General features: G+C 38.3%; 2 pseudogenes; both read left to right on the forward strand.

Annotated features, from left to right (window-relative positions):
* Positions 1-375: 375 nt before the first annotated feature.
* On the forward strand, positions 376-635 carry LOC129073345 (mitochondrial import inner membrane translocase subunit Tim9-like; annotated as a pseudogene).
* A 23-nt stretch (positions 636-658) lies between these two features.
* On the forward strand, positions 659-2,000 carry LOC129073433 (ADP/ATP translocase 2-like; annotated as a pseudogene).
* The last annotated feature ends 8,406 nt before the right edge of the window (positions 2,001-10,406 follow it).

Consider the following 10,406-nt stretch of genomic DNA (forward strand, 5'->3'; position numbering starts at 1 on the left):
GATTCTTCAGTGACAAATTAATCCAAAATTTCTCTTCCCATACACATGAAAATTATTTTTCACCCAAGCGAAGACCATTATAAGTGTTGGCAACTCTCCAGGGCAACCGCTCTCATGCTGTGACTGAACAACTCAGACTACTTTAGGTCCCCTGACATCCAGTAGCCTCATGTCCACACGGATCCCAACTCTCTGACCCCAGACTTGACTGTCTCAGCCTCCAAGCCTCCGACTGGTGTCAAATAGGAACGCCTGTGCTTACGTGAGAAATCAGGCTTCACTGGAGATGTTCAGGCAAAGATTGAACAACTGCTGTTCCAGGACAGGAAGAAATTCATGCATCAGGAATGGTGACTAAAAATATAACAAAAGAATATGGCTGTACAACTATCAGAATTCAATTAAGTGAAAGAGTATCAGCAATTTCTCGGAACCTAGGTAAACTTACAATAACATGCTTTTTGGACTGTGTTAAAGACTTCACAAGAGATGAAAAGCCTGATGAGACCACCTGTTCAGAACATTGTTTATGGAAGTATTTTTAAATAATAAAGAGAATATCCCAGAGATTTCAGGACTGTAATATTCGGCAGAATGAAGTGCTGGCAGTCAAATTGGGACTCTTGGTCAACTAGACAGAGAAGTCAGATGGGTGAGAATGAGGATCCATCCTGTGGTATCCCCTGAAAGCAATAGCCACCATGTAAGCTGCTGTCATGACTGTTTAGCAAATGGAAAACACTGAAAAAACAAACTTTACTATTTAGCAGAAATAATCAAAATAGACGTTCTTATTATTCAATGAAAATAAGATGCAACATTTATTAAGGCTTTAAGATTTAGTAGTTTGGTCACTTGATTAAAAACAGACCCATAGAAACAGAGAACAGACTGACAGCTGTCAGAGAGGAGGAGGTTTGGAGGGCTGGGTGAAGAAAAGCAATGGGATTAAGAAAAAAATACTCATAGATACAGACATAGATAATGGTGATTACCAGAAGGGAAGGGGGTTGGGGAATAGTAGAAGAGGGTAAAGGGCAGGGGTGATAAATGGTGATGGAAAAATGCTTGATTTGGGATGGCAAGCACATTATAAGATACAGATGATGTATTATAGAACTGTACACCTGAAACTTATATAATTTTTTTAACCAATGTCAACCTAATAAATTCAACAAAAATAAAAATAAATAAAAACAAACCATTGCCCAAAGCCCTAGAGTCCCAGCCAGTTACAAGCCTAGTCTTGCAGTCTCCCTCTTTTACACTTTCAACATGATAGATGTCATTGTGTCATCCCCAAGGGCTTCCTGGCAGGAGAAATGGTCACAACCATCTCCAAGATGACAGTAGTGCCCACCGAGGGGGTCAAGCTGCTGTTGCAGGTGCAGCATGCCAATGCCAGCAAACAAATCACTGCAGATAAGCAATACATGGCAATATAGATTGTGTGGTTCATATCTCCAAGGAGCAGGGAGTCCTGTCCTTCTGAGGTGGTAACGTGGCCAATGTTATCAGATCCTTTCCCACCCAGGATCTCAACTTTTCCTTCAAAGACAAATACAAGTACATCTTCCTGAGTGGTGTGGACAAGAGGGCCCAGTTCTGCTGCTACTTTGCAGAGAATCTGGCATCAGTGGTGCCACTGGGCCCACCTCATTGTGTTCTGTGTATCCTCTTGATTTTGTCCATACCCATCCAGCCACTGATGTAGGTGAAGCTGGAGCTGAAAGGGAATTCAAATTCTTCAGTGACTGCCTGGTTGATGACTACAAATCTGATGGGGTCAAGGGCCTGTACCAAGGATTTCACGTATTTGTGCAGGGTATTATCATTTGGCTACATTGGTATGTATGACACTACAAAGGGAATGCTTCCGGATTCCAAGGATACTCCCATCTTCATCAGCTGGATGATTGCACAGTCCACCACAGCAGTAGCTGGCTGGGTTGGCTTCGTATCCATTTGACATTGTTCCTTGCTGCATGATGGTGCAGTAAGGGTGCAAAAGACTCAATATCATGTAGACAGGCATGCTTCACTGCTGAAGGAACATTGTTTGTGATGCATGAAACACAGCTTTTTTCAAGGGTGTATGGTCCAATGTTCTCAGAGACATGTGCATTGCTTTCATGCTTATCTTGTATAAGGAAATCAAGAGGTTCACATCAATTCTTTCTTAGATTCCCCAACCCACCACCTGAACAGTCAATGTTGTATTATGTAACATATCTTGAGCACTCTTGACAGAATAGAATCTGTTTATCCATTGGCAGCTATTTATTGGTTGAGCATGGGATGCAATAATATTTATCTGACCAGTTTCTTCTTTTTTTATATTTTATTTTTTTATGCTATTACAGTTGTCACAGTTTTCCCCCTTTGCCCACCTCCACCCAACCACTCCCTCAGGCAATACCCATACCATTGTCAGAGTCCATGGGTCATGTGTGTATCTTCTTTGGCTGATCCCTTCACCTACTTTCATCCAGTGTACCCCTCTTCTCTGACAGCTGTCAGTCTGTTTCATGTTTCTATTCTTCTCTTTCTATTTTGTTTATTAGATTCCATATACAAGTGAGATCATGTGGTGTTTGTCTTTCACTAATGGGCTTATTTCACTTAGCATAGCAGTCTCCAGGTCCACGCGTACTGTGACAAAACGTCAGAGTCCCTTCTTTTTTAGAGCCACATACCATCCCATTGTGTAAATGTACCACAGCTCTTTTACCCACTCATCTGATGGGCACTTAGGTGGTTTCCAGATTTTGGCTATTGTAAATAATGCTGCCATGAACATTGGAATGCATATATTCTTTTAAATTATTGTTTCTTGATTCTTAGGATATATTCTTAGAAGTAAAATTACGGGGTAAAAAAATATTTCATTTAAATTTTTTTGAGGAAGCTCCATACTGTTTTTTTTACAGTGGCTGCACCAGTCTGCTTTCCCACCAACAATACAAGAAGGTTCTCTTTTCTCCACATCCTCATCAGCATTTTCTGTTTGTTGATTTATTGATGAGAGCCATTATGACAGGTGTGAAGTGATATATCATTGCAGTTTTAATTTGCATCTCTCTGATAATAAGCAATGTGAAGCATTGTTTCATATGTCTAAGGGTTATCTGTATGTCCTCTTTAGAGAAGCATCTATTCAGGTCCTTTGCCCATTTTTAATTGGATTGTTCATCTTCCTGGCCTTGAGTTGTGTAGGTTATTTATGTTTTCTAAATTAAACCCTTATCAGATGTATCAATGGCAAATATGTTCTCCCATATATTAGATTCCTTTTTCATTTTCATGATAGTTTCTTTAGCTGTGCAGAAGTTATTTAATTAGATATAGTCCCATGTGTTTATTTTTTTTAAGACGTTATTTATTTATTTTTAGAGAGGGGAAGGGAGGAAGAAAGAGAGGGAGAGAAACATCAATGTGTGGTTGCACTTCGAGCGCCCCTGCTGGGGACCTGGTCCTCAGCCCAGGCATGTGCCCTACACTGGGAATTGAACCGGCAACCCTTTGGTTCGCAGACAGGCACTCAATCGGCTGAGCCATACCAGCTAAGGCCCATGTGTTTATTTTTTTTTCTTTGTTTCCCTTGCCCCAGGAAATAATATTGGCAAAAGTGTTGTTACACAAGATATCTGATATTTTACAACACAGATTTATGTCTAGGATTTTTATGGTTTAGTTAGTTCTTATTTCAACTATTGGTAAAATTTTCCTGTGAAAACATGCGATGTAGGACTTGTGTTTGCTGGGAGCTTTTTACTGCTTCAATTTCATTAGTTATGAGTATATTCAGGTTTTCTGATTTTTCCTGATACAGTTTTGGAGATTCTATGTTCTAGAAATTCATCCATTTCACCCACATTGTTCAATTTTTTCAGCATATTGTTCTTAATAGTATTTTCATACAATCTTTTATAATTCTGTGATCAGCTGTTACTTCTCCTTTTTCATTTCTGATTTTATCTATTTGAGCCCTCTCTCTTATTTTCCTGATGAATCTGGTTAAAGGTCTACCAGTCTTTTTTTATCTTTTCAAAGAACCAGCTCCTTGTATTATTTACCTTTTGAATTGTTTTTTTAGTCTCTATGCCATTTATGTCTGGTCTGATAGTTATCATTTTCTTCCTTCTACTTACTCTGGACTGTGTTGTTGTTTATATGGTTCTCTTAGGTGTAGAGTTAGATTGTTTATTTGAGGTTTTTTCCTGTTTCTTGAGGTATGCCTGTAGTGCTATGATCTTTCTTCATAGGACTGCGTTCACCATATCCTACAGATTTTGGGTTGTTGTGTCTTCATTTTCATTTGTTTCTAGTTAGTTTTTAGTTTATTTTTTGCTCTCACTGAAACCCATTCATTATTTAATCACATGTTATTTAGCCTTAATATATTTGAATATTTTCAAGTCTTTTTATTGAGATTGATTTCTAGTTTCATTCTATTGTGGCCTGAGAAAATGCTTAATATGATTTCAGTCTTCTTGAATTTTGTGTCCTACCATATGGTCTATCTTTGAGAATGATCCATGTGCACTTGAGAAGAATGTATATACTGCTTCTTTGGGATGAAATGTTTTGTAAATATCAATTAAGTTTATTTGATCTAGTGTGCCTTTTAATGTTGTTTCCTTGTTGATTTCTTTGTCTGTAAGATCTATGCATTAATGACAGTGAACTGTTAAAATGCCCTACCATGAATGTATTGCTGTTGATCTCTTCCTTAAAGCTTACCAGGATATTCTTTATATATTTAGGTGCTCCTGTATGAGGTGCATATATGTTTGGAAAGATTATATCCTCCTGTTGGATTGATCCCTATAAGAGTTTCCATAAGGCTGTCAACTGATTTCACAACAGAAACACTTCAGGACAGAAAGATTGGCATGAAATATTCAAAATGATGAAAAATAAGGATAGAACAAAGAATACTCTACCTGGAAAGCTATCAATTAAAATTTGACATGAAATAAAGAGCTTCCCAGGCAAAAAAACAACAACAACACAACTAAACTAGCATTGCAAGAAATGTTAAAGTACCTTTTTTATATCCTCAGCAATTTTGAGAAAGAAGAACAAAGTAGAAAGAGTGACAATACCTGATACCAAAATATATTACAAGGTCATTGTAATCAAAACAGTCTGGTAATGGTAGAAGAACAGACACATCAATGGAATGGAATGGAATAAAAAGCCCAGGTATAAACCCATGTCTCTATAGTCAATTAATACTTGACAAAGGGTGCAGCTGCATAAAATAGAGTAAATATAGCCTCTTCAATAGACGATGCTGGGAGATCTAGACAGGTACATGCAAAAAATGAAACTAGATCACCAACTTACACCATACGCAAAAATAGCTCGAGATGGATAAAAGACATAAATATAAGTCATGACACCATAAAAGTCCTAGAGGAAAACATAGACAGGAAACTCTCAGATACTCCATGCAGCAATATTTTCACCAATATGTCCCTTAGAGCAAGGGATATAAAGGAAAGAATAAACAAATGGGAGTATGTCAAATTAAAAAAAAAAACTTCTGCATGGCTAAAGAAAACATGGACAAAATTAAAAGGGAACCAACCATGTGGGAAGACATATTTGCCAGTGATACCTCAGACAAGGGTATAATCTCCAAATGTATAAAGAATTCCCAGGACTCCACACTAAGAAGACAAACAATCCAATTAAAAAATGTGCAAAGGACCTGGACAGACACCTCTCCAAGGAGGACATACACAGGGCCCAGAGACATATGAAAGGATGTGCAATATCACTAGCCATCAAAAAGATGCAAATTAAAACCACAATGAAATACCACTTCACAAAGGTCAGAATGACCATCGTTAACAAATCAACAAGCACTGGCAAGATTTGGAAGAAAGTACACTGTTGGTGGGAATTCAGACTGGTGCAGCCACTGTGGAAAACAGTAAGGAATTTCCTCAAAGAACAAAAAATGGAACTTCCTTTTGATCCAGTGATTCCACTGCTGGGATTAAACACTAAGAATCCTGAAATACCATTTCAAAAAAACCTATGCACTCGAATGTTCACAGCAGCATTATTTAGAATTGCCAAGTGTTGGAAACAGCCTAAGTGCCCTTATTTACAATAGCCAAATGCTAAGAACAGTCTAAATGCCCATCACTAAATGAGTGGATCAAAAAGCTCTGGTACATTTACGCAATGGAATACTACACAGCAGAAAGAAAGAGGGAACTCCTCCTACCCTTCATGACAGCATGGACAGAACTGAGCAGTATTATGCTAAGTGAAATAAGCCAGGCAGTGAAAAACAAATACCATATGATCTCACTTATAAGGGGAACCTAATCAATTAAATAAACAAATGAGTAAAATAGAGCCAGAAACGTGAAATAAAGAACAAACTCATAGTAACCAGAGGTCAGGGAGGATGGTGGTAACAGAAAAAGAAAGTGAAGAGCCAAGTCAAGGAACCCATGGACACGGACAACTGGGTGGGGACTGACTGTGGAAGTGAAGGTGTTTGGTGGCGGAGACAGGGTAGAGCAATAGGAAAAATTAGGACAACTGTAATTAAACCTTAATAAAAAAAATTGACCAAAAAATAAAAATAAATATAAGTCCCCGTTCTGAGACGCTCTCCTTTTCCCCCATGGAACTATACCCAGCAGGTGTAACTGGGACTTAGCAGGGTTGATCTAAAGAGTTTCCAGTTGGAGGTAGTACCTGCAAACTTGTAGGAGAAATGTGAGCACTCCTTTCCCCTCTGCGGGTAGCGTGGGCTGGGAATGGGTTTGCCTCCCTGTAATATAGCCAAACAGTCCAGTACTTGCCTGTCTGGCGTCCAGACCAAAGCATCCCCAGGAGACATAACCTAAAAGTCTCAGCTCTGTGTGGCACCGTGCTCACCACGAAAACAGGGACCAAATTGTCAGCCCTTGGTTCCACTCTGATCTCTCCATATGGCAGGTCTTAGCAGGGCAGGACCAAAAGTCCCGTCCCTGTGTGGCTCCTCTGTACCTCTGAACTCAGTAGCAGGAGTGGCTCAAAAGGTGAGGGATGAGGCATCGACTGTGCACTCAAGGCAGGGAAGACTGGTCCACTTTCCCAGGCCACTAAGTCACTGCATGAGTCTCTGCCTCAAACCTCCTCAGAAAATAAAAAGCCCCTTAAAGTCACAGCTGGCTATAGCCAGCAGGCCTTTCCACAGGACTAGTGCCTTTCCAGCAGTCAGAGCCGGTATTGTGAACTGTCCAGGCTGGTGCTCCAACAATACAAGTGCTTTATGCTGGGAGCATGCACTCTGAGTCTCCCATGTGCAGCGAATCCCCACTGATCTGCACCACCAGATGTCACACACACTCCTCTTCCCATCTCTGTTGCTGTGGGTTGGGGATCCATGCATGGGGTCAAGACCCTTCACTCCTAGTGGGATGGAGTTCCACAAATGTGATATCTATCTTTTTTCTTAGCTGCCACAACAGTTAAGTGAAGGGGCTTTTCCCCTTTGCCCTTTACCAGTTTCTATGTAGCTTCTTCTATACTCCTCAGTTATAATATTTCATATCTGTTTGGTTGTAGTTGATTGTTTAGGCTGATTGCTTGACAATTCAGCTAAATCCAGTTTTGGGGCGGGAGCTAGTGGACACAGCTTCTATCTGTTTGCAGCTATCTTGGAATCTCTGACTAGTTTTCTCTTAAAGCCATTTTCATGATGATCATGATGATGGTGGGACTCAATCAGATTTTTTATTTCAATTAATCTTGATTAACAATAAATCTGGAGAAATAAGAAGATGTGAACTATAAAAAGGAACTGTTGTTTCTTCAATTGTAACTAGTAATTTTAAAGCAAAATATGTGTTGAATCATGTATAAGAAATAAAAATTTTTATTGCTAAAAGTAATATAAATGAAAATATCACTGAACACTTTCTTATACAATGTAACACCATAGTTATCTGACTGGACTATGGATATGTTGAAATGTTTTTCAGTAATGATTATCTTCTTAGTGTTCTTGGTTATTTTCCTTGCCTCAAATTGCTAGTAAATATATAAAATAGATCCTTGCAAAAAAGTATTTTATTTAGTGTAATATTCTCCAATTACATCTATGCTGTTATGAGGGATAGGAGTTCCTTTTTTCTGCTGCGTAGTACCACAGCTTTTGATCCACTCATTCTCTGATGGGCCCTTAGCTTGTTTCCAGCACTTGGCTCCTGTATATAATGTTGCTATGAACACTGAGGTGCATACATTCTTTTGAATTGGTTTTTCAGGATTCTTATAGTATAATCCCAGCAGTGTGATTACGGGGTCAAAAGGAAGTCCCATTTTTAGTTTTTTGAGGAAAGTCCATACCATTTTCCATAGTGGCTGCACCAGTCTGCATTCCCACCAAGAGTGTACTAGTGTCTCCTTTCTCCACATCCTTGCTAGCACTTGTTTGTTGATCTGTTAAAATGGCTATTTTAATCAATGTGAAGTGGTATCTCATTGTGACCAGAGGGAGAGGAGAGAGGGATATAGGAAAAAAAGGGGAAGGGTCTAGTCAAGGAACATGTATGAAGGATAGGGGTTTACTGAGGGAGAGGGGATAGGCAGGGCAGGGGAGAGCTACAGGGTAAAATTTGGGACAACTGTAATTGAACAACAATAAAATAAAATCATGGACATGGATAACAGTGTAGGAATTGACTGTGGAAATGGGGAGGTAGAATGGGAGGAGGAGAGCAAAGGGGGAAAAATTGGGACAACTGTAATAGAATAACAATAAAATGATTTAATAATTTTTTTAAACCCTCAGGTCGTTTTAATGTGGTGATTCTGTCAGCTAACTTGTGGCTTCTCTATGATCACTTAAAGCAGGGAACAGAATGGGACATGTAGGTTGACTTTTCCACTGCCACACCTTACTCCCATTCACCTTTTCTTGGCCAGAATTATCATATGGCTCCACTTTGGTACAAACAGGCCTGTAGCCCTGTGTTCCTAAGAAGGAAAGGAGAACTAGATATAGATTTTACTACTACCTTGTATTGGAGTTACTAATAGAAACAAAGTAAAATAGACACATGAGATTCCTTGAGTCCTGACTTGATTTTAAATCAATATTTGCATAGATTAGTTTCATAAAGAAAATAAAGACAAATAAAAAATTTTAATTGCAATGGTAATAAAATTGACTATTTTTATGCACAATTCACTTCCTTTAAAAGAAAAGTCCCACAAAATATACTGTTTTCATGAGAAAGGAGTTCATTATTTTGTGGCAAAATTCACTAGTATTTCCATAAAACTTCAGGTCTTATTTATACTGTGATTAAAATTTTTATGTACTTTTAGTTTTAAGATTAACTCTAACATATTCCTACTAGCGGGGAGAAATATTTACGCCATGCCAATAAGACATTTAAAGAAATTAATATTGAATGATAATTTTAGAATCGCAGAACTATAAGAAATTTCAGGAGATATGATTTTATTATCAAACATTTACTAAGCCCTTTCTATAGGTAAGCAATATAAACATATCATCCTATAACTAGAGATATGATAACACAGGAAATTCAAAAATGAATAAGTTACAGTGTTTCTGCCCAAGAAGCTTATAACATGACTTGGGAAAGTTAAATGGAAAAGCCTCAGATCTGGATTTTGAAAGATTTTGGTAGTCACAAAAAATGATAGGGGCAGAAGATGGACATCCCAGGGTTAAAAAAAAAAAAAAAAAAAAAAAAAAAAAAAAGAAGCTTCTGAAGGAAGGAAAGCAGACCTGTTCTGAGACTTCCTAGAGGCCTACCTGCATTCTTTAAACAGAGTCAATGTGTTACTCTGATGAGTGCAAGGAAAAGGTAAGCTAGCTTTTCTCTAACAAGAGAACTGTGTTCTCCTATTACACTTATGAGAAGGAAGATAGAGACCCAGCCCTCAAGAAATAGAAGATGTAAAAGTATGTGATGCGATCAAAGGAATAATCAAAACTACTTTGGCAGGTATTATAGCTGAAATCACAATTGGGCCTCAGTCATGGAAGTAATAAATGCCAGAGTAAGGACTATAGTCTTTATTTTATAAACAGGGAAAAGCCATCGCAACTTTTTGAGAATGGCATAAGGTGACTAGATTCCAGTTATGTCAGGGAAAATTAGGTGGCAGAATGAATATTAGAAGTTTAGAGGCAGGTTATTTTGCTAGGTGGTTATTGTAATATATTCGATTGGAGGGATAAAGATCTACAGGACAAGCATAAGGGTATGCTGGAAAAAGTTTAATTTGATGTTAATTTCTTGGAAACTAATTTGTTGTCAACATAAGGATGTGAAAGAAGGATTTAGGAACTCCAGTTTAGTTGATGGCATCTATTATTAAGGAACACAGCAAAAGAAACTGAAACAGAGAAC

This window comes from Pteronotus mesoamericanus, unplaced genomic scaffold, assembly GCF_021234165.1.
Source record: "Pteronotus mesoamericanus isolate MK-2021 breed Mesoamerican mustached bat unplaced genomic scaffold, CSHL_Meso_final contig_100, whole genome shotgun sequence".
Classification (NCBI taxonomy): domain Eukaryota; kingdom Metazoa; phylum Chordata; class Mammalia; order Chiroptera; family Mormoopidae; genus Pteronotus; species Pteronotus mesoamericanus.